At 43.6% G+C, this 27,133-nt stretch overlaps 1 protein-coding gene across 1 annotated transcript in view; it reads right to left on the bottom strand.

The window, feature by feature from the left end:
- The window catches only part of LOC310989284 (nucleolar protein 4-like), a gene marked incomplete at both ends in the record, with an annotated part of 205,995 nt that overhangs the window by 12,205 nt on the left and 166,657 nt on the right, over window positions 1–27,133 (bottom strand). The window lies entirely within an intron of this gene.

The following is a 27,133-nucleotide window of genomic DNA, read 5'->3' as shown; positions in this document are numbered from 1 at the left end:
ATAAATTAGAAAAACTTTTCTTGTCATTCCCCTTTTCCGTGCATGGTTGAAGGAGATTGGCTTGCATCCACGCTCCACTCGCTCCTGCGCCGACAGGTCCTCGCATGTCACATAAACCAGCCCGGGTGTGTGGACACCGCATCAACTCGCCACCCGCATCTATTTAAACTCCGTCACTTTGTTTTGTTCTTTTGCCCTGATGAAAACCTCCAGGTCGGAATATTGGCCATGGAGACAAAACTACAGCAGCCAATTATTTTTTTCAGTGCAGGGATCAAGAACTAAAAAGGCAAAAAAAAAACCCACCGCGGACAGCGCTGCGCTTTATTCATCATGCGTTCACACCGGCGTGTGTGTGTTTGTGTGTTGGGGCGGGGGGTCGCGGACAGCAGTGCATGTGAAATTGGGGGTCACGACTCAAGAAGGTTGAGAACCACTGCTCTAACACACCCTACAGTTTGACTCTTTTTTTCTTCTAGTAAACGGGCACCGTAGCATGACTAGTTATAGGGGTTGTTTGCGGAGCTCTGCCCGGTGCTGATCGCCGCGGGTCAGCTTGGAAAGGCTGGTGGACTCATGGCTTGAGTTTGCGTCTTTCTTTTCTTTTGGCCACCGGCTTTCCTGTTTTGTGTACATTATGAAAAGGCCAAGACGACACGCTGCTGATGCTCCATTATGTTTTTGGGGCAGTTGCCCGTGGTCCTCCTCCTCCGGTTGCCAGGTAACCAGTCAATTTGTTCCGATACATGTGTCGGTTGCGTTCTCACTACAAACGAACCGCTCCAGGGCTCGGATGGAAACGAGCCGAGACCGCCTCTCCCAAGCGATCTCGGCCCGCTTGTTTTGTTCCGCATCGAGCGCGATTGCTGTGTTCACATCTGACCAAACGAACCGATATATGACGTAAACGCTCCCTGTTTCGGAACAAATGGTCAGGTGTGAAAGCCCCCTAAAGCTCAGTTCACCTGGATCTCTGTATGAAACCTCTGTATGAGCCGGTGCTCACAGTGTAAAGAATGAGAATTTCATTTCTGGTGGAAAAAATTTGCAGCAATTTTTCCTCCTAGTTCATACTCTTCTCTGGACCAGAGATAGAGGCGACAGCACCGTGCAAAACTTTTAGGCAGCTGTGAAAAAGAAAATCTGTAAACTAAGAGAGCCTTCAAAGATGGAAGTTTAAATAGTTTTTGTTTTTATCAATTAACAAAATGCAGCAAATGAACAGAAGAAAAATCTAAATCAAATAAATATTTGTTGTGACGAGTGCTGGGCACGTTACGTATAGTTAAAGTTACTAGTTACTTTCCTCAAAAAGTAAATGAGTAAGTAACTGAATTACTACATTATAAAAGTAACTAATTACCAGGAAAACTAACTAAACATGTTACTTTTTAAATAGAATGCTCAAATATGTCAAATTACCTGGACTAACCCCCTAACCATAACCTTAACCTCCCGTTTATCTGGAACTAACCAACTCACTCACTATATATTAAAAAATGTGTATGTAACATACACTTTAACTCAGTGTTTTTCAACCTTGGGGTCGGGACCCCACGTGGGGTCGCCATGTATTCAAATGGGGTCACCTGAAATGTCTAATAATTGATTTTAAAAAATTACTTTTTTAAACTAATGCTGACGCATCTTGATTGACGGCGGGGTCGCCAGAAATTTGTGATGTCAGAATGGGGTCACAAGCCAAAAAAGGTTGGGAACCACTGCTTTAACTGGTGTTTTATTTTGTGTATTTTCGTGACGTATCGGCACATTTTATTGTCAGTAACGGTAACGGTGTTATAACTGGGGAAACAGAAACTTTTTTGATTACTTGTTAAGTATTCTTACTTTACAGCATTTTTTCACCCCTGCCTATAAAACTTTTGCACAGTACTGCGACGGAACGTCAAATCTTCCTGCACTGCCCAACACTACCAAAGGAAAATAAGTTCTTTGTGCAATACTTTTATATATTTTTTTTAAGTATATTTTATAACTCTTGCTTTGTCCTCTCTGTCACTGTGTCCTTCCTCAGAAGACACTTTGTAACTTGTACATTTAAATACAGTTTTATAGAAGTATTCCCACTCTTTTCTTCCGGCTTCTAAAAGGCATAAAGTCACAAAAGAAAAGTGGAGGAGACTGTGAAGATGTAGGAACAATAACTGGAAGGCTAAAACCATAATGAACCACTGGTGAAGAAAAACACAACTTAGTCAAAAGAAAGTGGCCTATTAGCTAAACACTGTACATTACACACACCATCATGTTACTGCTATCATCATTTTTAGTAGTGAATTTCTATGTTGTTGCACAGAGTACATGTGACACAAAAAACAGACAACACTCGGCCGTCTGTAACTGAAGCAGCTGATTACACAGAGAGCTCTTATTCTGTATGAAATGCTCATTAACATCACACATGTCATATGACAGCTGTTAAGGAAACTGTCCTCAACACACACACACACAGACACACATTAATGCTATGACTTGAGGCTGTGTATTTACAGCCCAGCAGATGGCAGACTTCCCTTATGAAGCAGACACATGTGGCTGAACCTCAGCTCCCTGCCTGGTCTGTATCACTGATTTGTAGATTAGAGATGTGTAGATGAGACAAAATACAAACAGCATGAACCTCCGTCATCAATTTTGTTAACTGCAGAGAAACATCACTTTATCGTGTTAAATTTATGAGTATGTGAACATAAGAAACATCTGTATCACGTAATGTTCAGAGATAATAAAATGAATCATATTGCCAAATCACACAGCTGACCCTGAGCTGGACCAAGACCAAGACCAGGGGACAGGACAGCAACTGAGACATGACTCTCATGAGGAAATCGTCTCTGTCGGAGGGAAATTATTCTGAAAATAATAATAATAAATGAGATGCGTGTTGCAGAGTCTTCGGTGGGAGTGTGGAGCGCTGCAGAGCACTGTCTGCTTATTTGATTAAAACCATCCCAGTCTGCAGCCTGACCAGACAATAACACACCATCTTCACCTCTCCATCCAACACTTCCTCCTCCTGCTTTCTCTGGATCGCTATAACAACCTGCTGACATCATCATCGCAACAAAGAGAGCACACCAGTAACTTTTTTTCTTTCACTTTCGTTTACTCTTCTGTCTCCCATTTAGAACGTCCTTTTCTTGTTCAGCTGGACCTTCAGGAGGACAACTCAGACTGAGAGCAGCTGCTTCTACATCTAGTATTCACTGTGCACATCAGAGCTTATCCCATGTGTTGAGATTCAAGTGAGAATTTCTGACTGAAACAATAAAAAGTGGAGGGATGGAGACATGACACACCGCAGAGAGTTTTACTGCTGTTAAATGTTTCAATATTTATTGCTGAAGCAGGTTCAAGATCCTCTTTTTTTTCTTCCTCCTCTCCATCTCTGTGGCTGTCTCTTCAGGCAGACAGGCTGCTAAATAAGTGATCATGGAATAAATGGTGTGTGCCAAGCAGGCTGGCAGGCAGGATGGATGCCTGTCTGCCTGCCTGTTAGGTTTCATCATTCTGAATAGACTCCTGGTCCAGAGCGATGCTGACCTGCTGCTGCACAGAGACAGAGGACGGAGCAGCACAGCGGCAGCCTGCACTTTCCAATTTCAACCCAATTTGTGATGGACTGTTGAATCAGAGCTGCATTTTGTTCCGGCATCAGGAAGGTAGAGACAGAGTGGAGGGATGAATGAGCGGTGATTAATTAATATGTATTTAGAGAGAAGGAGAAAGAGCAGGACGATGGGATGGATGAGCTGAAACTGAAACAGAAATCAGCTCCAATTAAAGGATGATTGGAGGACAGGGGGGGGGGGGAGATAAAGGGGTGGGGGTTGTTGAAGCAAAAGGAGCACGAGGAGGTTATTTGAATCAGTCAACAACAAAAAAAGAAGAAAAAGAAAAAGAAGAAGAAGAAGCACAGCAGCAGCTGGTTTGGAGGAAAAGGAAGTGATAGAAAGAGGAAGAGAGAGGGGCAGAGGATGGTTGTTGACTGTCATTCTTTTGGGGGTGGGGAGGGGTGGAGGTGGAGGTGGGGGGGTGGAGCCCAAACCACTGCAGGAAGAGAGGGAGAGATGGGAAGGGAGGCATGGAGGTAGAGAGAGAGGCACAGAAAGAGGTCAGCGGGGGTGGGGGGTGTGGAGGAGGAGGAGGAGGAGGAGGAGGGGGAGGTGGGGAGGGGGTCATGGCTGGAGGGGTGGGGGCAGCGGCAGCAGCAGGAGGAGGAGGAGAGGAGAGGAGAGAGGGGAGAGGATGAGGGAGAATGGAGATGGGGGGATGGGAGGAGGAGAGAGATGGAGGCCGAGGGACGAGCACGTGGGCACATTCTTTTTTTTTTTTTCATCATCTCCCCTCTCGGCTCCGGCTCTCGACACCATCATCACACACACACACACACACACACACACACACACACACACACACACACACACACACACACACACACACACACACACACACACACACACACACACACACACACACACACACACACACACACACACACACACACAGAGCTGGGCAGCACGTGTCGTGTTCCCTGTGACGTGCTGAGTAAATATTGTGTTGTAATGTTGCAGCTCTCTGTCTGTTCTGCCTCACGCCTTTGTTGGACTATATTGTACTTAATTATCTTTTTGCGCTTATGAATTTGAATTTCAGAGACAGAGGGAGGGAGGGGAGGAGGAAAGAGGGAGGGAGGGGGGGAGGGGGGGAGAGAGAGGGAAGCCCTGGGACCTGGAGGTATAAAGGCAGAGTGTATTTATGAGTGTGTAAGGAGTATTCATGCGTAGAGGCGAAGGCCAACCTAATTCCTGCCGCCTCAACACAAATCCCCCCTCAGCAGAAAGACCACCGTCACCGCCTCCATCCCTCCGTCCCTCCATCCCTCCATCCCTGCCTGACTTCCACAGTGAGGCATCTCCTCTGTCACCATCTTCCTCTTCTCCTCTCTGTCTCTCCATCCCCGCCTCTCTCGTCTCCTCTCACACAGTGTTGTTACTACAGGGCTCCAGACTGCCCATAAACTGAGGCATTTTGCCACTAAAACAAGACAGTGCAAGTAAATTTTTCATCTACTGGCGCATGTGCAACAGTAATATTACGTTTTCTACTGTTTGTTTTTTAACATTGGTGAAATGTGGAAGGGATGACTCAAAGAATTGGGAATTCGTCATTAAAGGTGGCAGGCCGATGTGTATGAGGATCATAAATGATAAGGAAATATGAATATTTGATTTGCAAGTTCATTTACGATGTGCAACCCTTAAAGCAGAAGTAAGCGATCCGGTCGTTTTGGCTAATGCTGCGTTCGAGGTAGGCTTTTGAAACCGTAAATTACAGCTTCAAGTCACAACTTATGACTTTGTAGCGTTCCAGGCAACCGACTCGTGTTTTTCCGACCTGTTTTACCTGTGAAACTCGTAACTTCCGACCCGTGAACTTGTACCAGATCGAACTGGTACGACTTAAAGCAGATATCAGCTTCACGGCCGTTTCGGCTAATGCTGCGTTCAAGGCAGGCTTTTGAAACCGTATGTTACAGCTTCAAGTCACAACTACGACTTGGTAGCGTTCCAGGTAACCCGTAGCTCGTGTTTTTACCGTCCTGTTGTCTGTGAAAGTTCCCTTTAACGGCCACTCGTAACTTCCGACCCGTGAACTCGTACCAGATCGAACTGGTATGACTTCACAGGAAGGAAAAACACAAAGTACGAGTTTCTTTGAACGCACCATGAGTTAGCAGCCCCCGCCCTTGTCAGGCATCAATTGGTCCTCGTGCTACGTCACCACATTCACGCGCATCCCTTGGCTGCACACACAGCCCTTCATGCCGTTCTCTCTCCTCATTGGATAACACTTGTATCCCACAAGGAAAATTTTCTCCTCGGGTTACAGCAGAGCAGAGTGACGGAGAGACTCGTGTTTAGGCTGAAATACTTCATGTAAGTGATTGCTGACGGAAAATAGGACTATTTAGGACTTATATTAACAAAAACATTCCACTGATATCTGCTTTAACAGGTCGGAAAAACACGAGTTACGGGTTGCCTTGAACGCACCATAACAGTCCTCGTCCCTACGTCACCACATTCACGCGCATCCCTTGGCTGCACACACAGCCCTGCATGCCGTTCTCTCTCCTCATTGGATAAAACTTGTAGGATACGATAAAAGTTTTCTCCTCGGCTCAGAGCAGAGTGATTGACAGACCCGTGTTTCGGTCCAAATACTCTATGTAAGTGATTGCTGTCGGAAGATATAACTATTTAAGACTTATATTAACACAAAAATATCGCTTACTTCTGCTTTAATTTTCTGTTTGCACTCCTAAAATTTTAAGGGGAAACTGTGCTCCTAGTAAAAAAGTTAGTCTGGAGCCCTGTACTAACAGGCCTCCTCCTCCTCCTCCTCCTCCTCCTGTTCGGGTTAGACAACGTGACAGCAGCGAGTTCAATTCAACGCAAAGTCTTCAACACGCAGCCGGCTACGACGGTAAAGTAACTCTGCAGGCTCTGGGGTGGGGTGGTGGGGGTGTGGGGGGTGGTGGGCAGTTGAAAGAGTTGAGGCCGCTTCCCCACATGAGAGTCATGACACCAGAGTTCAACAGTTATGACGCACGCAAATAAAACAAGATCCATTCAGCCTCTCCCGACGGCCGCCGCACAGCGCTCTCATTCATGCACATGACTACGTGATATACAACGTTTCATGATGCTCAGATACGCAGACTCAAATGATTGTGTTTACACATGATACTGTAGCCACAGTGTTTACATGCTGTAAAGAGAGGAGACTGTCTCATGTTCAAATGTACACGGGGTCATTCTAAGAAAGCTGAGCTTCCACCAAGTGTTCAGACATGAAATCAGTCTGAAACAAGAAACCTATGGGACCACACTCTGGCTGAGTGGGTCCTAAACTCATTTCTTTGCTGTGATATTTGTGAAGCTGTGACAAACCATTTTTCTAAATATGAATTAATCTCTTGTGAAGAATGGTGAAAATCTTCCTACAGGTTCTGCTGGAAGCTGCAGCCGCTCCCACTGATGTGAGACCCAACTGAGTGAAACATTTTTTAAGGGGAACTATGCAAGTCTGGTCGCTTTCCTTCTGTTTTGCTAACCCTCCTCCCAGCCATGTGCATTTGATTTCAACGAAGCCGGCGAGAAAGCAATCAATAGAACGGTGGATAACGTTAAGTATTATGCAATGTTATGATGTGGATATTTGTGTAGTCTTATCTGTCATAAACACTGGGACCAAGCACTGATCTTGCAAGACGCTATGTGGAAGACAGAAGGCCGCTTCCACTGCAGGAACTTCAGGGACATTTTATGGGGCTGGGGCCATTGGTGCGTCCCCTGAAGGGCCATCTCCAGAAACTTTTACGGGGGCCAAACGAGTCCCTGCCTCAGGGTGGGGCTTGAGGTTTACTCTGTGCTCATTAGTCAGACTCAAAGCGGGATGTGACGCCAAGAGAAAATCCGGTAATAAGCGGAATTTTTAAAACCCAGTGTTATTAAAAAAAAGCGTCTACACTGCTGGAAAAAAACGATGATCGAAACTTTTTATCTTTTGCATTCAAAAAAGACACACCACTACTACATTTGACAATTAAAACTGTTTCACATCACCTCACAAGAGACAAGATGTTAAAAGACGTATGATAAGTGGACAGACAACTATGCGATCAAAACAAAATTTTTACACCCCAGTATGATTAGAGAGCGTTAATACTGCCGGACAAAAAAAAAAAAGCAACAACAAGAGCAAAAAATGCCACACAGCAATTGCACGATGATCGAAACTGTTGCACATCGCCTCAAGAGCCATTCTCCCTGAAACAGGTCATTTATTTAAAGCAGAAGTAAGCGGAATGTTTGTGTTAATATAAGTCTTAAATAGTTCTATCTTCCGACAGCAATCACTTACATAGAGTGTTTGGTCTGAAACACGGGTCTGTCAGTCACTCTGCTCTGCTGTAAGCCGAGGAGAAAACTTTCCTTGTATCCTACAACCTTTATCCAATGAGGAGAGAGAACGGCATAAAGGGGCGGTCCTCTCTGTGTGTGCAGCCAAGGGATGCGCCTGAATGTGGTGACGTAGGGACGAGGACCAATAGATCCATGACGAGGGCGGGGACCGCTAACTCCATCGGCTGACAAGAAGTTAGCCAAAACGACCGGACCGCTTACTTCTGCTTTAACCATCACAATTACTCTGAAACTGTTTAATTCAAGTAAAAAAAGTAGCATAGTTCCTTTCATTCATTCGTTCATTTTCTATACCGCTTATCCTGAACTAGGGTCACAGGTGAGCTGGAGCCTATCTCGTAACATAGTTCCTCTTTAAATGTGAAACCTTCACTTTCAGCTTCAGATGACAGACAATCAGAGTTGACTTCTGAAGTCAGGCTAAAGTGTCTACATGACTTTCACCCTCCCTCCCTCCAGTCACCATCTCTTCCCCATGTGTGCCTCTTCCACCACTCCCTCTCCTCCGGTCTCTAGGCAGCAGTGCGCTGACTGTGATGTATGGCACCGTTTGCTTTTTTTTTTTTTTTTTTTTTCTTTCCCTATGGTCCCTAAGGAGCACTGGGGCGCAGGAGGGACCCACTGTGTTTAAGAGGCCAAACGTCCTCTCACATCATGCACACACACACAGAGTGAAGTCCCCAGGTGAGTCGACCTGCAGCTAAAAGCCTGCGCAGCGTCAGGGAGAAGCAGGACAGGTGGACCGAGACTTTGGCAGTCAATCATTGTTCAATCCGCGATCCACTGGGAGGAGGAGGAGGAGGAGGAAGATGTTGCATCAGCTGACCTGGCAACACACATCTCCATCAACGCGTGTGCACGAGTGTGTGAACGTGCGCTGCAGGAGTGTGTGTCTCTTCCTTGTCCCTGCGTTTCCTGCTCTGGGTGTTTCTAGCGCGTGAACTATCATCCTCACACTCGACAATTGCACGGAGCCTTTCACATGTTGTAAGGTAAACACACACACACACACACACACACACACACTGAAAGCTACAAAAAATCACCATCCGGATGACATTTACACGTTTTGGCATTTAGATAATTATGGGGAGGATGAAAAGTTGCAAAAAGTCAATAAACTCGACATCTATAGCTGTGTTTCCATCCACATGTTTCACGCACATTAAGTTGTATGGAATTTAAAATGTCTTCTACTCTATTAAATATCATGAATATCGACAAAAAGTTTATCCTGTAGATCTCATTGGATTTTTCTCTTGATTTATAAAGGACTTCTGTGATAAATGTTCATAGAAACAGTTCTTTGTCAGATTAATGTCAAATGCAATTGTGCTACAGTACGTATTTCCGGCTTTTCAGAGACAAAACAAAGGAAGATGCACGCCACCGTCTTCTGATGATAGCTTGGTATGTCACAGTTAGTTGGCACATAAGCACTATTATAACTTGTGCAATATTCACCACTTGTCGGTAGATGCGATCCATGTTTGCTAAAAAAAAAAGCTAAATTAACCGGGCCGGCGCTCATATGGCTTGTGCCACTTCTGGCTTGTGCGCATTTGTCGTTGCGATTCAGTGCAAATATAAATGGAAACACCTTAAAATGCAAGAAAGGTATGAGGCACACCAGTTTGATTACAAAACAGTGTGCGACATCATTACGCAGAATTTTTTTTCCAGAAACACACTTTCACCGGCTTTATTCGCATAAACATTTTTAATGATCTTCAGATAAATAATAAGTGGATGGAAACATAACTTTTGGCTCATGAAAATTACAATGAGTTGTAATGTAGAAGTCACGCTCTTCTATTATCACCTTTGGATTTTATTAGAAACCTGGACCTGATGCTATAAACCTCCATGAAGAGTTGATCAGTCGAACATTAGACACAAGTTCCTGGGAATTTGTTTCCTCCTTAAACTTTTGCATGTTAAAGAGTATTTTCTAACCAAGTTTCTACTTACAGTAATCCCTCTTATCACACATTATGTGTCTTAGACAAGAGCCTATACATGTTTCTGATATCAACTGTATGGGGAAATGTTTCTCCTTTTGAACTCTTTTCATTCCACATTAAAGTGTAAATCTGGTCTTTGGCTCATTCTCTACACCACAGACATGAAACATTTTCTCAAGGCAGAAACATTATACTGTATGAGTCGACTTTAAGCCCAGACAGAGTAGAAAAGATCCAACACACAGAACATCTGCTGGTTTTAAATGCAAAGAATGATGGGAAACGCTCAAACATCTATCTTCTATTCAAATCTCAGTCTTTTCACTTGGTAGCACCGACTGGTGCTGTGAGCGCCAACAATGAGATAAAGTAACATCAGACAACTGGTGAATCACTTACAGCCAGCTGCCATAGACAGTGGTGAATAAACTGCTCCTGCACAAATGGCAATTACAGCTGATAGGACGGTGTAGATCCTTTGATAAACCACGTCTGAATGTCGCCATTGAAGCTGTGAGTGAAGAGCAGGACAAGGACGCTGCCGGAGCACAAGGTTCACGCATCCACACTGAAAACATCTGCTGCCTCTGGACCAAAGCCTCCACCACATGTTGGACTCAACTTAGAGTCACTTGCTTAACACACACGTGGGTAAATTGGGGTGTCGTTACGTTGAGGGACAGGTTCGCAGACAGTCACCGGCCGTTAGCTGGTTGCTTTGAGTTCAGTGGGCGGTTTCTCAGCCGGCTAACCGCCACATCTCCTCAAAATATGGAAAGTACACTCCCACTAAAATCCAAGATGGCGCAGTTCAAATGCCCATAGTAGGAGCACAAAACAGACTTCCCAAAACCAATGTGGGTGACGTCACGGGTGCTACGTCCATTCTTTTTACAGTCTATGCTCCGAACCTGAAGGCAACAAGCCTTTGATTTTAAAGGAGACATATTATGCCCCTTTTCCACAAATTAAAATAGTTCCCATGTGTCTTAAAGACATGTTTTGGTCAAAATACCCCAAAGATCAAACATCACAGCTCTTCTCATCTGTTCAAAATGGTTGGTTTCAGTGCCTGTCCCTTTAAATGCAAATCAGCCACTGCTTGCCCCGCCCCTTCTACTGGTACCAAATCAAATCAAATCAAATCAACTTTATTTATATGGCACTTTTCATACGTTGCAGTAACACAAAGTGCCTCACAGAGGATAAAAACAAAACAAAACAATACAAAACGCCATGAAAACCCCAGACCTCCCACCCCCACAAATATACCCACACACACAAACATACACACACCCAATTCGAAAACTAGTTACATCACTGGAAGACATCTGAGGAAACAGCTTGTAACACCACATGGATTTCAATCTAGGGAGCCTGAAAATTATAGATATTTTTGTCAATTCTCACATTTTGGGGCTGGAAGTCAAGACAAACACCTAAATATATGTTGAAGAGCCTTCAAAAAGTGATATTTCCATAATATGTCCCCTTGAGGCGTAGGCTACATCACCTGAGCGGAGGCTCTCGTCAGAAGAGCAAGAGCACGTTTCAGTCAATATGATTTAATAATCGTCACAAGATATTTTACGTTTCAGCCGCGCTCTGGGGAGAACGCAACAAATCAATGTCTCCATTGTAGTGGCGGGGGCTCGTGCGCTGAGTCAAATAGAGCGAGCTGATTAAAAACCCTGGCATTAATTAAGCAGATTGTTTCTTTAATGCTGCGAAGGAAAGGAATAAAGGCCATGTAAACAGCAGCCCATGGTAGGAGGAGGGGGGGGCGGGGGCCAAACACACTCCCCGCAGAGGTGGGAAATAAACTCCTCCTCCTCCTCCTCTTAGCTTCTCCATTTATTCTTCCTCTTGTCAGTTCTCCTCTGCAGTGGCATAGCCCTCTGTTGGCTCCATTCCTCTCCCACTCTCTTTTGTTTTTATCCGTCCAAGTCATTTTTTACTTCTTTTATGCTTAAACAGCTGTTCAATCATATAACAGTGAATATGTCTGGCTGCTCTCCAGGGAAACCGCTCATGACCTTAGTCATCATGACAGGAGGGTGGAGGAGGCCACAGTCCTTTTTCCTAAACCTACACCAAGTGTGATTTGTTCCTAGAAGATTATAGGAATGACTCACTGTCTAAAGTTGTTGGAGTTGGTGTTGACTTGAGCAATATTACCCTTGGGGGTGTGCTTTTGACGTTACTGTTTATCACGGTCTCGGACTTTACCAAACTAAATCAATACCACGTTGCCGACACAGCTGATGGGGAAAGTCAAACATTACGATTACAAACAGATTATTTAAAATCCCAAAAGTTGCAAAAAAAAGAGAGACAGAAAAACATAGAGGTAATATCTTCTGTTTTATCCAATGAAATATTCAGCTACAGGCCATGTTTTATTTTCACCAGGGTCACAACTTTGTCTCTCTGACTGTACGTTACACATACGGAAGGAAACAGCCTCTTGACTAAAACGGGGCCGTTTACAACATATTCACAAAAAAATGGTTATCTAATTGTTCTACATTTTGAGTTTGGCATCTGACAGGAAAACACTCTACAGGAGGTTATTTTCACGAGTAACATAATGTTTCTAAAAAAAATTAAAATAAGAATCCATGGATGGATAGTCACCATGGAGATGGATGCAACAACATGACTTGGCGGAGTAATATGTTTAGTGATGAGTTAGGCGTGCTGTCCTGCTGATTTGAGCACGTTCTAAAGGTCTTGTTGACCAATCAGATTGCTTGGTCGGAACTACTTGGTGTATAATTGTCGATATTCTTAAATAATAACTCATGGACACCAGCAGGTTTCCAATAGCAACCCATCACTAGCTTTATGTTTCAGCATGTGATTATCTGTAGCTGCAAATGTCAAGTAGTTGCCCTTTTTTGGGTCCCACTACAATATACAATGTAACCTTGTATGTGTGCGTGTGTGTGTGTGTGTGTGTGTGTGTGTGTGTGTGTGTGTGTGTGTATTGCGCATGTGAATAGGACGGTTTGTCTGGTTGTGTGTCTTTCATGCAGGCTGCATCATATGATCCTGCTCTTCACTGTGAATGCATGTGTGTGTGTGTCTCTACGTGTGTGTGCACTCATGTGGGTGTATGTATGCGATGTGTGCGTCATACAGTCACATGGTTGCATGGTATAGGACACAGCCATGACCCTGGGATCACACACTGGTCTGACCTTCAGCACCAGTCGCTCCATTGTTTTGAATGCGTGTCCTGGATAAACCTTTGGTCTTTACAGTGGATTATCTGTCTCAGTGTGTGGAATGTGTTTTTAAATTAATTTTCTCCAAGAACATTACTTCATTGTAAAAATAATCTAGTTAAGCTTTCATGGTTTTCACTTTAAAGTCTTCGACTCTCCGCATGCAGCTGATGTTAGATGCTTTTCACGTCACTGTAGAAATTGAAAATGCCACACAGAACACTCTAGCAATACTATACAAGAATAATGAGCTACAGTTCCAGCTAATGTCAGTCAGATCATGTGAAATAAATAATTACACAAACGTTAAATATGCACGGCTTTGATATTATGCATCTCAGGGCTGATCTTAATGAAAACAGTACATTAGATCCATGTTGGTATGTGAGCTCAGAGGACTAGAAAGCAGGCGTCACCTCATTTGAGTAAATTAAATGAGTTATTATGTCAACCAGAGAGGACTCAGCTGCTCCAGTGGGTTTAAGATTACACAGCTTGCATCTTATAATTAATGTTCAGAAATAATAAAGTGTCTAAAACAACTGGAGTTCTGTTGCTGCCATTTGTCATGTATAGTTAGTTACATCAGGTCTACTTTAATTCATGTACTGATCATCGTTGATGATATTAACTAATCAGAGTTCAACATTTCCAATTGAATACACAGAATTTAGTAGTGCCATCACCACCTTAAAGCAGAAGTAAGCGATCCGGTCGTTTTGGCTAACTTCCTGTCAGCTGATGGAGTTAGCAGTCCCCGCCCTCGTCCCTACGTCACCACATTCACGCGCATCCCTTGGCTGCACACACAGAGAGGACCGCCCCTTTATGCCGTTCTCTCTCCTCATTGGATAAAGGTTGTAGGATACAAGGAAAGTTTTCTCCTTGGCTTACAGCAGAGCAGAGTGACTGACAGACCCGTGTTTCAGACCAAACACTCTATATAAGTGATTGCTGTCGGAAGATAGAACTATTTAAGACTTATATTAACACAAATATTCTGCTTACTTCTGCTTTAATTTAAAAAAAAGCCATGAAAAAAACTCAAATGCAGCCCAGCTCAAATACCATGATATACTTTATAACTGTGGGGTTTTCAACAGACTTCACAGTTAGTCACAATCTGTAGTAAGCAAAACAGTGAGGGTCAGACTGTGCAAAATAGAGCAAAACAAAAAGCAGAGCTGCAGCAGCGATGAGCAGGACCTCATGCTCTTTGCAGACCTCAGTGAGCGCTGGCAGCAGCCCGACAACACACACGGCATCTACTGGTCATGAGTTTCTCTCATTCTCTGAAGTTGTATTTATGTGTGTTGATGAAGACAGAGCTCGGGGTTATGCAAATTCGAAAACTAGTTGAATCACTGGAAGACAACTGAGGGAACAGCTCATAAAACCACTTGGATTTCAACCTAGGGAGCCTGAACATTACAGATACAGTGTTTCCCCCAGAAAATGTGTTAGTTAAGGTGGTGTCTGTCCTGTTGGTGGGGGGTGGGGGGGGGGGGGGGGGGTCGGTGCGCCGTATTAAGTTTCGCTTTCACCATGCGCGCTGCTGTTATGCATGTGTGCTTCTCTGTGGTGTGTAGAGCAGGGGTCTTCAACGTTTTCCAGGCCAAGGACCCCCAAACTGATCGAGAGATGGAGCGGGGACCCCCTACTTATATACAGTATATTGTATAAAAATGTGTTTTATATTTAACTGGTCCTGTAGTGCCATACAGGGCCGTTGTATAGGGGAGAAAGGTGATGATCATTATAGGGGCCCAGCGCCCAGTAGGGCCCACAAAAACCCCAGTAGTCTAATCTTTGTATGACTGAATTATTCTGCATAAGACCCTGACTGATACTCATAGTAATGCTGCATTAGCATCAAAACAAAGTAGGCTAAATAAGAAATGATAATAGATACGTAAAAGTGGAAAAGTCAGGGGGCAGGGTCCCACTTTAGTATACTTTCAGGGGGCCCAGGATTCCTAGCAACGGCCCTGGTGCCATATGCCAAAAGTACCATGTTATGAACTATAAATCACGCTTTTTTTTTAGGAGTTTGGCTGGTCATGGGACTTTTCGCAGGGACTTACATAAAAAACATATGCCATGCCATCTATGATCACAACAGGTCACAACTACGCTCGTGGTAACTGAACGCTGCTACTACACCAATGAAAGAATTACTAAACCATAAAAAGACAGAGAAAACAAACTTGTCAATTCTCACATTTTGGCGCTGGAAGGCAAGACAAACGCCTAAATATATGTTAAAGAGCCTTCAAAAAGCGATATTTCCATAATATGTCCCCTTTAATGAAAAGTGCCACATTTCTTTTGATAGCACAAAAAACAATCAGATGAAAGCCTTATAGGAGAAGTTAATTCGAATATGAAAATGGTGCTAAATCAAAAGTCAAAATTGCCAACTGGTTTAGTTTACGTAGTTGGAGACCAAGGCTGCCAGATACTTTTTTATGGATCTTTTGTGCAAATTCCATGATTCTGACAGTTTTGCTGCTCTGAGTTTGCCGGTATGACAGCTGATGTGGCAGCTTCCACCTGCTATGTTTGACTGGTTTCGACAGTATTATATAGCATGAACTGTCTCTAGCCAGCATGGCTGAAGGACGACTCCTACTTGTGCGCAAACCTACATTTTTTCTCTAATTGGATAACACGCCGTTGACAATGCAGCCAATAAAATTCAATACATGTGGGGTAGAGGCCACTGATTGACTGAGAAGCTCACAGCTCAGGCTGTGGCAACAGTAAGGCTTTTTTTCTTAGGGTGGATGAACAGCTCGAGTATTGGATCTTAAAAACAAAGTCTTCTGATTGGCTGGGCCTCTTATGAAAGTGGGTCCGCCTCTGGTTCAGGGTTCTGACACCCTCACGCATTCAAATAGACTTTTTTGGGGGGCTGAGAACATCACAGCAGATACTATCATATCAGCCTGAGCTTATTATTCATTCTATTCTATTCTTGTTAGATTTTGCTACATGCAAATCTGGAAAATGCACATGTTTATAGAAATTACATGTGACCTGCTGTCCAGTTTAGTTTCATGAAGGTGCTGTTATTTTGTTCAGCTGTAAGTAAAGATACACTGTTTTTTTTAATGCAGGGACCTGGCAGAATGGAGACTAAACACAAACACGCACACACAAAAACAAAAACACATTCACAAACACACAACTTACCAAATGGCCTTGTCTAATACCAAGAAAAAAAACGAACTGTGGGGCTTTATACATTTCTACAATTATCTGTCAGCTATTAAGAGCACTGAATCGATTCCAGTGTCATTAGCAGGCGGGGCGTTGTTGAGTGGACTGCAGAGGAGGAAAAACAGGAGGAGGAGGGAGAGAAAGAGAAGAAGTAAAAATAGGAAGACAAGTCGAGAAGGACTGCAGGGGAAAGAGGAGAGGATGAGGAGTGATGAGGAAGAGGAAGTAGACAGAAAAAGAAGAGCAGAACAGTGGAAACCTGAGGAGGGAGGAAGAAGATAAATGAAGAAGCTGAGAGGAAGGGGGGGAAAAACAAAGAAACGAAGGCGAGGAAAAGTGATTCAGAGGGAGAAGGAGAGGAGAAGGGTGCAGATTAGAGGGTTTGGGGGCAGAGGGATGTGCAAAAGAGCAGAGAGGAGTAAAGAGGGATGGATGGAATGATGGATGGAGGGACGGCGAGGGAGAGAGCGGGAGGGAGGGAGCTCTAATGGGTCGTCCCCTGTCGTTTTTCATTTGCGGCTTCGCTACGCAGTGACAGCTAGAGGCTCTTTCCCCCCCTCCCTCCCCCCCTCCCTCTCCTCAGAGGAGCTAACCTGAGCCCGAGTGGTAACAGATGCTAATTCCTTCACCCCCCCTCCTCCCCCCCGCACCCCCCCCCCCCCCCCCCCTCTCTACACGCCCGCATCCTCCACCTTCGCTTCGTATCCCGGGAGATGGAGAGCCAAAGGGGGGTTGAGGGAGAGAAAGAAGGAACAAGGTATGGTTGGAGGTGGAGGGGTGAGGGGGGGGGGACTCCCCTGCGTGGGATTACAATGGATTATCCCGCTAAGACGCGGCACGAGCTTCTTGCTAAATCTGCGCCCGCCTGCCGCACCCCGCAACGCACCGTATGGCACCTGCCCTGCCTGGCATCGTCATAGCAATGACCCTCCAAGTCCAGCCCAAACACACACACACACACATGCACACACACACACACAAACTGTGTGGCACTGGCAACCTTGAGCTCTTTCCGCCCCTTCCTCCTCCTGGCGGTGACAGCGACCCCCCCCCTCCCTGACAGGACCAGCTGGGACACACATGAACAGCACCTGCTTCACCGTCTTTGCTAATTTCAAAATAAAAGGGTTAGGGTCCCTTCACTGCTGGAACATTCTTGAATTAGTACTCAGGCATAATGTGAGTTCAGTTTTCACAATGAATCACTAAAAACAGAAATGTTCTCTGATTCCTGCTTCTCCAACCTGATGGACATTATTAACCCTGATGAATGTCTGGCTCGGACTGTTCAGGCCAAAACCTCTTGCATAGTTGGTGGTGTGTTGTTTCAGGTGCCAGTGGGATGATAAAATGTGACTAAGTTAGATAAACAAATCCAGTTTAATTGGATTTTGAGACATGATTTTTCAGTCATAAAAAGTTAAACTTCTTTGTCCTGATGATTGAGAGTAAAAATGTTGACTGTTCAGTCTGGGGAATAAGGAAAACGATTCAATTATATACTGACAAAAATAATACGAAACAACATTATTAACTTATAATCACAAATAGTATAGTATAATATTTTATTTAAAGGGGACATATTATGGAAATATCACTTCTTGAAAAAAGCTGTGATGTTTGATCCTTGGGGTATTTGGACCAAAGCATGTCACAGAAATGTCTTTAAGACACCTGGAAACTATTTTAATTTGTGGAAAGGAGGCAGAATGTCTCTCCTTTAAAATGTACTGGTAACACCAACTGTATTTGTTTGGGAAACATTTCTCAACAGCAAATAGTTAATTCCACTGTACTGAGAGTGTTCAGTTCTTCCCATACCAACCACCTGTCATGTGGTTCTTTTCACAGACATGGGAATGGTGATAGTCGAAACTATCATTAAACTGTATAGTTTCATGTTAAACAGCATCAAAATGTTTGGCTGTGAGTTTACCCAGTAACATTTCTTTTCACAGGGCCCAAAATCCCTGTGTTCAGTGGTGTTCTGCAGGATGGAACTGGATCAGATTCTGACAAAAGCTGAGCCTTTTCTTTTCTTTTCCTTTTTACCAGACATTCCTGCTGCAGACTGCTCCCCCTGACTTTCTTTGTGTAGTGAAAACCTTAGTGATGTGCATTTTCAAACATTTGCAAGGGAACCAGAAGAAAACAGTGGCGTTTTGAAAGTCAGGATTATGAATGTAAATAGAGAATGTGTACAGCCTCCGCACAAAAACATTACAACCCGCGGGCCTGCGCACATTTACACAGCAGGGACCACTTCCAGCTTCTCAAGCAACAAAAGAAGGTAAAAGTCCTCAAAATACTAATCTCTTTAAAAGAGGGAAAAGAAAAGAGTTGAGAAAGATCAGGAGGTGGTGGGGAGGGAGGGGTGTTCAAAACCTCTTCAATGTCTGCATTGCTACATGGGAAAAATGAAAGAAGGAAGAGAATGGAGGAAAAGAGAGGAGAGGGGGAGTGTGTGTCCTCTAATGTCTTTGAGGTCTCCTGCCATCTCCAATAAGTCTGTGACACTCTGACAGTCCACCTGCACTGAGCCTGCAGAGGGCCATCTGGACCCCCCCCCCACCAAACACACACACGCACACACAACACACATCCTTGTAATGCTATCATTGTGAGGACACTCATTGACATAATGTTTCCCTCGCCCCTTACCCTAACCTTAACCATCCAAAACAAATGCCTAACCGTAACCATTACTCTTAACCTAATTTAAACCTATTAATAACCTAACGTCTTAACCTTCAAACAGCCCTTGGAAAAAGTGAGGACTGGCCAAAATGTCCTCACTTCTCAAAAATGTCCCCACTCTGTTGGATAAAAACTCTTTCTGGTCCTCACAACGTAGCAAGTACAAGAACACAGGCACACACACACACACACACACACACACTCTCATTATGCATGTGTTCAGAAGCGCTGCCTTTCATCTGATCATGACCTACGCACACCGTGACCAGACGCTACATTTTGATGGACACACACACACACACACACACACACACACACTTGAGTCTTGGGTCTTGTTGTTCCTTTGTCACCACGTCGCTGAGAACACAAAACCTCAATGTGAAAACTGTCTTTTCACTAAAAGCCCCGGGATTAGAGACAGAGAGTCAGCTGCAGAGGGACGGCGTCTCCACGGAGACAGAGAGAGAGATAGAGAGAGAAAGCGGGGTAATTTAAAGTGAGAGCTAAAACGCCTGATCAATTTGCAGAAGGAAAGCTGGAGATGGATGAAGAGGAAGCCCCCCACACACACTCTCTTCATCTTTTAATCCGCTCTCTGCTCTTTTATTGTTTGATCATTTATGTTCCTTTATGAGCTTTAATAGACCCTCATTTCATCCGTCCCTCAGCTTTGTCCTCCGTCCACTTTGCTGCTCTTATACTTCTTTTGTTTTCACATCCAGACCTCTGACTCGTGAGCTTTTTTGGGCTGAAACTCCATTACAGATATCTGAACCGCTTCACAGCAGTGGGAGTGGATGAGGAGAGAGAGGGAGGGAGGGAGGGAGGGAGAGGATGAAGAGGGAGAGGAGGATGGAGGTGACTGTTCATCATCCGGAGAAACAGGGCGGAGGAGGGCGGGCTCACACCTGTCAATCACAGAGCTGCAGCAGGAAGGGAGGCTGACGCAGGACAAATGGACGGGACCGTGGCGTCGTTAATCTGCATTCAGCCGTCCACTCCCAGCAGTGCGAGGAGCAGCGGCCAATCAGCTGCTCCGCTGGTTTAAAGGTAGTCTTTCACAGGTAACAGCACTGATGAGCAGTAAGTCAGGAGAGACTTTGATTTGAATTATTTTATCTATTCGAATGAAGGACAAAAAAGATTTTTATTTTATATGCTAGAATATGCAGAAATAAGTTAGCAGATGAAATACTTATTTACTTATTTTGTTAAAATACGGTGGAATGTGCAGAAAATAGGTTTATTTCTTCAAGTCGACTGTTGCATTTAATTTAATTTTAGCTTGAAGCAGTGTGCATAAAGTAAACTTAGGCCCCATCCACACGAAAACGCGGCTTCACTGAATCCGATCTTTTTCTTAATCGTTTTGAAAAAAATCTCCGTAAACACGGCATCGTTTTCAAAAATATCTGCGTCCACACTGATCCAGTGAAAACGACCCAAAACGCTGTAGTACCTACATACTGCAGGCGTGTGTGTGGAGTGTGTGTGTCGCTGCAGCGCTGCCTGCCACACATAAACACTTAAGACAGCTGAAGAAGACGGGGTCCCCGCTGTAATTCAATAGAAGAAGAAGTTCCCCGCTGTATTCAAACTCAAACATGGATTAAATGTTGACAGGGAGTCGTGTCAGAGTAAATATGATGATCAGTGATGATTAAACAGGAGCGATTCAGCCGCAGCGTCTGAGCGACGCGACGTGAGTCGGCCGTTGTTGTTGTTGTTACGTGCATAGACTGTCAGTGTGCAGCAGCTGCTGCAGCGGTGTGTGTGTGTGTGTGTGTGTGTGTGTCTCAGGTTACAGGTAGAGCGGCGGGGGGCATGACATCATCGTTTCAGAAAAAGTCCGTATTGGCCGTCCAGACGGAAACGCTGGGGCGGCGTTTTCAAATTTTCCCACTCTGGGACCCGTTTTCAAAAAATACCGTTTTCACCCCCTGAAAACGCCGCATCCGTGTGGACGCGAGGCCAATCCGATAAAGTATTTATCCGGATTCGAAAAAAACGAATTCGTCTGGACGGGGCCTAATACAACAAGTTTAAAGGTGATAGCTACAAGTTTAATTCCTCCTGGCCAGTAGGTGTAGAACTCACACGAACTGCTCTCGCTCCAACCTTCCGTTTTACTGGTTGCCAGTTACACATGACATCAACGTTTCTAATGCTGTTGCCACAGAGACCGACGTTGCCAATGTAACCAGATGTAAATATTTATATATTTTGGACCCGCCAAAATTTATTAAACAATTATTTATATACTATTTTTTTTTAATTCTGTAAAATTAATACTTTTATTCTGCACCCCTCTAGACATTCTGTGGATGCATTATTTTTTTTAAAAATTAATCCTTTTGATGAAAAAGTTGTAGCTATAACCTTTAAAAGAAGAGACAGTTTCATTTGATCCAATTTTATATAATGGAATATGCAGAAAGAATAGAACTAGTCTGAAAGGTCTGTTACTTTATAGCGTACCGTATTCAGGTTGTGCATCATGTTTTTGAAAAGTAACTAACTAAAGTATTTATTAAAGTAATCAGTAAAGTAACTGGGATACTTTTCTGGATAAGTAATCAGTAACTCATTACTATTTCCAAGTAACTTGCCCAACACTAGATAACAGATGATAGATGATGAGAACAGAAAGTGGACTGGATTAGCTCCTGGCTGACTGACTCAGTGCTCTGTTCCTGACTCAGCAGCAGCAGCAGGAAGTTCCACACGGCTCTGAGTCTATATCCGACTGGAAGCTCCGTGATCCCCAGGTGGAAAAAACATCACACTTCCTAATGCTGCATTTGAGCAGACAGCGTGAGTCAACACGCTGCCTGAAATTTACTGGAGCTGCAGTCACATCCGCCCAGACTGACGGGGCCAATCCACCCACCTGAGGTTTTTTTTTTATTTTTTATTTTTTTTATTCTGTCACTATCAAGTTGGAACACACAGAAAAAATCTTGTGTTTGGATGTTACAGTGCGGCGGAGAAGCAACTGAGATGATGTGCTACAGACGCATCTTTGTGTGGCGGTGAATATTGTGTGAACTAAATAAGGTGTCCTCTGTGCTGCTGTGTGTGTGTGTGTGGAGCAGGGAGACAGGCTCCTCGGTGTTAAAGAGAGGGTCAGCATGGCAAGAAGAGGAGAATGAGGGAACGGCACCGTCAGCAGAGGAGGAACAAAGACACTGCTGTCACAGCCTGGCACTGCTTACACACCCTTACACACCCTTACACACACACTGCCTGACCCCTTATAGAGCCTACTGTGTGTCTGCCTTTTCACTTTCAGACAACACTATTATGTCTCTATTCACAACTTATTCCTTTAACACACACAAAGATTTTTCTTTTTCTGAAAAGTGGAAAGACTTCAACAACATTATATTGAGCATCATTTGCCACAGCCTTACATACACAGTGGCATGCAAAAGTTTGGGCAGGGCCACCATTCTTAAATCCCAAAGTTAGTACCTAGTTCCCCCCCCCCCCCTTTGGAAACTACCACAGAGTGTAAATAGTAACTAGAGAATGCATTTCCTGAAGGAAATACGGGTGAATGCTGAAAGCTGAATAAGCTGAATAAATTGTGAATCAATCTTGAAAAGATGAAACAATATCTGAAGAGTAAAACTAAAACATGTAAGAAGGGGGCTATATGAAATGGTTAGAAATTACTTGAATTGTTGAAGATCAGTATGAAGAAATTGAAAGGCTGAAGTCTACTCAAATATATTTAAAATGGACAGCTTGAAAACATTGTTGAACATATAGATGAAACGATATCTGAAGAGTAGAAGTGGAAGATGAAATGATCTCCAAAAGGCAAAAGGTTACAGTTGACACATTCCCTTTACATTTTAAACAACATTTTCATTTTAATCTTTTACATTTTCAAAATGTAATGAAACAGAAAAGGAAAAAGGGCCCAGAGCAAAAGGTTTGGCCACCATGCATAGTTAGTAGCTAGTAGCCCCCCCTTTGGAAACTATCAGAGTGTAAATAGTAAATAACTTGTCTGATACCTTGGTCAAAGTATCAGTATCACGATAAAACTGTTGAAAAATAAAAATAACACACTGATAATGCTTAAACTATTGTAAAAGAGTGTTTCATGTTTAACTTTCTGCCGTTTGGAGATCATTTCATCTTCCACTTGCTGAACTGTACATTAACAGAGATTTTGACCAGCGGTGCCCAAACTTTTGCATGCTACTATATATTTATATCATTATTTTCAATATATCACAAGACTGATTTAAGTCATATTACATTGAAGTGTATATTGTGATTATTTAGATAATTTTGTAAAATCCCTTTTATAAAAAGATTTCCTCCATTTCTTGTAGCTGCAGTCGGGGACAGAGCCTGTACAGCAGCAGCACCAGCACTGTTTCTGCTATTTGATGACTCCTTATCTCTGGTGGTGGCAGCTTTCCAGAGCCACGTTAAAAAAAAAAAACACGTGGATAAAGTAGTTACTATCACTGCATCAGCTTTTCACTGAGTCAATTACACAAACCCAGCCAGCCAATCGCTGTGCTACACAACGTGGAAGGGAAGCCCGTGTCAGTTTTTCTTTTCTTTTTTTTTTAAAGCGATGATGAAATTCATCATCACAGCTGAGGAGGATAATGAGGTGAGATAATAGCTGTCATGCTGTAATCCAGAGTCAGCGCTCTGTGCACAGAGACGCAGGATCCGGGCAGTCAGTCAACAAGCTAATAGGATGGGACGAGCAACAACGCCAGCGAGCTGCGCTGCCAACATGACACAATGCAGCGCACACAGGCTGCCCACAGGGGATGTGTGTGTGTGTGCGGACACACACATACAGTACACGAGCGCACAACAGACTCTACACTGCTTGGTTTCCCCTCTGTCATACCTCTCTCTCTCTCTCTCTCACACACACACAAACCACACTCTCCATCCTTTGCTTCTCTCTCTCTCTCTGTCTCTCCATCCCTTCATACCCTTTCACCCACTTCTCTCTCTGTCCATCATCCCAGCATCCCCCAGGCTGATGGAGGATGCTGCAGCCAGTGGGTCAGATGCTGAGCAGGCCAGGAGACAGAGAGGAGCTCATCTCTCCATCTCCTCTGTGTTCTCTTCTCTCTAACTGCTGCAGACAGCTGACGTGGTCTGCAGGCCGGGGATCTGCCAGCAGCCACCTACAGGTATAGACACGTGGGAAGTTGGATGACAAACCTGTCATACATTACTCACAACAGGCAACAGATGAGTCATGTTAATGAAACTTGTACGGAGAGAAAATCAGACTGATTTGAGTTTAAACAGACCTGCAGGACACACACTGTGTGACCACGGTGATGACAGAGACGACGGATGTCTGTATCTGAGGCACTGAAGTCACTGACTATGTTTACATGGAGTCAATAGGACGAATCTCCCAGCATGAGAACAATAGTGACGGACGAGTTTCGCTATATATATCAAATTTTTCATGTCACTATATCGCCGTTTAGACTAATCTGATGTTTGTAAAGTCTATAAAACCAATGATTGGACAAACATTATTATTTCTGTGTGCACATTTTTGTAATTAGTCATGGTTATCATAGTTTAGCCAGGCTAACGGTTAGCTGCCTGTTTAACTTTAATAACTCAGTGACTCAATAAACGGTCCATGAAAAAATATTTTTTTCTCCAGCGGATATCTGAGTTACAACATGACTGAGCTAACTGGAGTAGTTTTGTGTCGTGTCCGACAACGGGAGGGTTTTAACAGCTGATGTCCTGGTGTTAGCTTAGCTACCGCCGTTAGCTTAGCTACCGCCGTCAGCTGTCCCTGTCAGCTGAGCCACTGATGCTTTCTAGACACTGTGATTCCCCCAAACTGAATAAATACAACACATAGCAACACAAAACACACACACAGAAATAGTAATGTTTCTTCAATCATTTCAGATTTGTCTAAACGGTGATAGGGCGTGAAAAATATGATACATATAGCTAAACTCTCATTCGTTACTATTGATCTCATTCAAATTACGTGCTGGTTTTCTACCCGGAAGTAGAATGTAAACAACAAGGCGATTCGGTCTATAACCCTTTCATAACCGGAATATTAGCAATAACCCGGTTGCACACGGCCATGTAAACACCAATATGAGCATATTCCAGTTTTTCAAAAGGGTTATTGGTGTTTAAAAACCTGAGAATGAGCCCTGGGTTACTTCTTTTCTAACCTGAATATTTGGTCATGTATTCACCTATCAGGACATCCCCATCAAAGGGAACATTCATTTGTGTTCTGCGCATGTTCTATTGGCAAGGAATCTTGGTCTTTTGAGTACAGGAACTACTTGTTGTAAACATGGTGAAATGCAGGATAACACCACACTTTTGGAGCGAGGAGGAAACAAATCACTTCATGAGTGGTGAAAGATATGAACATCATGTCTTTTGTAGACGGTAGAAAGTAGCGGGATAGCCAGATCTACAAGAAGGTGAGCGGAAAGTTACGCAAAGCAGTGTTGTACAAACGCCAGACCAGATCAAGCACCGCTGGAAGACGCTGAAAAAGGCGTACTACAGGGCCAAGAAACAAAACGGTAGCAGCATGTCCGACCCATCTACCTTCCCCCAGTTCCACATAATGGATGAGATTTTGGGGCAAAGACCCATTGGGGCAAAGACCCCATTCACTGTTCATTATCCACCGTGCTGCTGCTGCTGCTGTTGCTGTTGCTGTTATTTTTGGATACAGGAAGAAGAAGCAGAAATTACGCACATTGCATCATAAGTATAGTATAGAAGTATAGACAGACATGACCAAATATTCAGGTTAGAGAAGAAGTAACCCAGGGCTCATTTGGGGGTTTTTAAAAACCAAAAAGGTTCTTGGTGTTTACATGACCGTGTGCAACTGGGTTATTGCTAATATTCCGGTTATGAAAGGGTTATTGACTGCATGTAAACGTAATCACTGTCAACAGTGTAATTTGAATCTGAGATTCACTGAGAGGAAGTGAAGTAACCGTTCTCTATATTAAATCAGGTCTTGTTACACAAAACAAAAAAAAAGTAAAAATTGAGAATTTGAAAGTCAGAAATATGAAACTGCACGATGTAGAAATTTAAAATGTGAAGATTTGCGATCAAAATTTGCAAAATGTCAAAATTTTGAATGGTGACCTATAAAAACTTAAATGTTGTACATGCATTCCAAACTTCTGTGTTGATAATATGTATTGGAAGATAACTTTGACCATGCAGACAGGCACTACAGTAGCTACTCATAAAATTTATGAATTCATGTTAATATCTCAGGGTAGATGGCCAATGAGAAAAAAAGAGCATTAACATTACTGTAATAAAAAGTGAGGACTGAAAAGCAGCAGCGGCAGGCCAGCGAGTGAAACAGCGAGGAGGAGTAAAGAGGCAGAGCGAGTGTTGGTTTAGAAACGGAGGGAGGGAGGGACGGAGAGGAGGCGGAGGAGGCGGCCACGGAGAACCAGACGACTTGTTTACTCTCATTTGCTCTAAAATCACTCCACTGATTTCAGACATGTCAACAAAACACATATGTAAATGCGGAAAGTGCAAAGACTGTAATTATCTACATTAACGGCATCAATTTTCAGCAATTATGATAATGATTACCATACACATTCACCGTTCCATTTGTTATTTAAATGTGGCCCTGCAGTTCTCCACTGTGCTGCCCTGTTTCCTCTCTATCATTTACTGCTGTGGAGTCAGAGTGGGAAACAGCAGCAGCCTAATGAGGGACAAACAGCAACGTCCAACAGCTGTGAGCACACTTTTAATATTTAACTGGAAATTGGTGAAATTCATCATTCAATCCTGCATGCAATCCTTCCATGATACACACTCCTCCTGGTGTTGGCCAAGGCAGAGCTGTTCATTCACCTTTTACATTATACCCCCAGAATAAAGCTACAGTAGGTGAAGGTGTTTCAAATATATCAGATATCAATTATAGAAAACTCACTCGCTCTTATTCCTCAGCTTCAAATAA

The sequence above is a fragment of the Trachurus trachurus genome, assembly GCF_905171665.1.
Source record: "Trachurus trachurus genome assembly, chromosome: 7".
NCBI lineage: Eukaryota > Metazoa > Chordata > Actinopteri > Carangiformes > Carangidae > Trachurus > Trachurus trachurus.
Note: the sequence above shows the minus strand (reverse complement) of the source record. Positions and strands in the feature narration are given on the sequence as shown.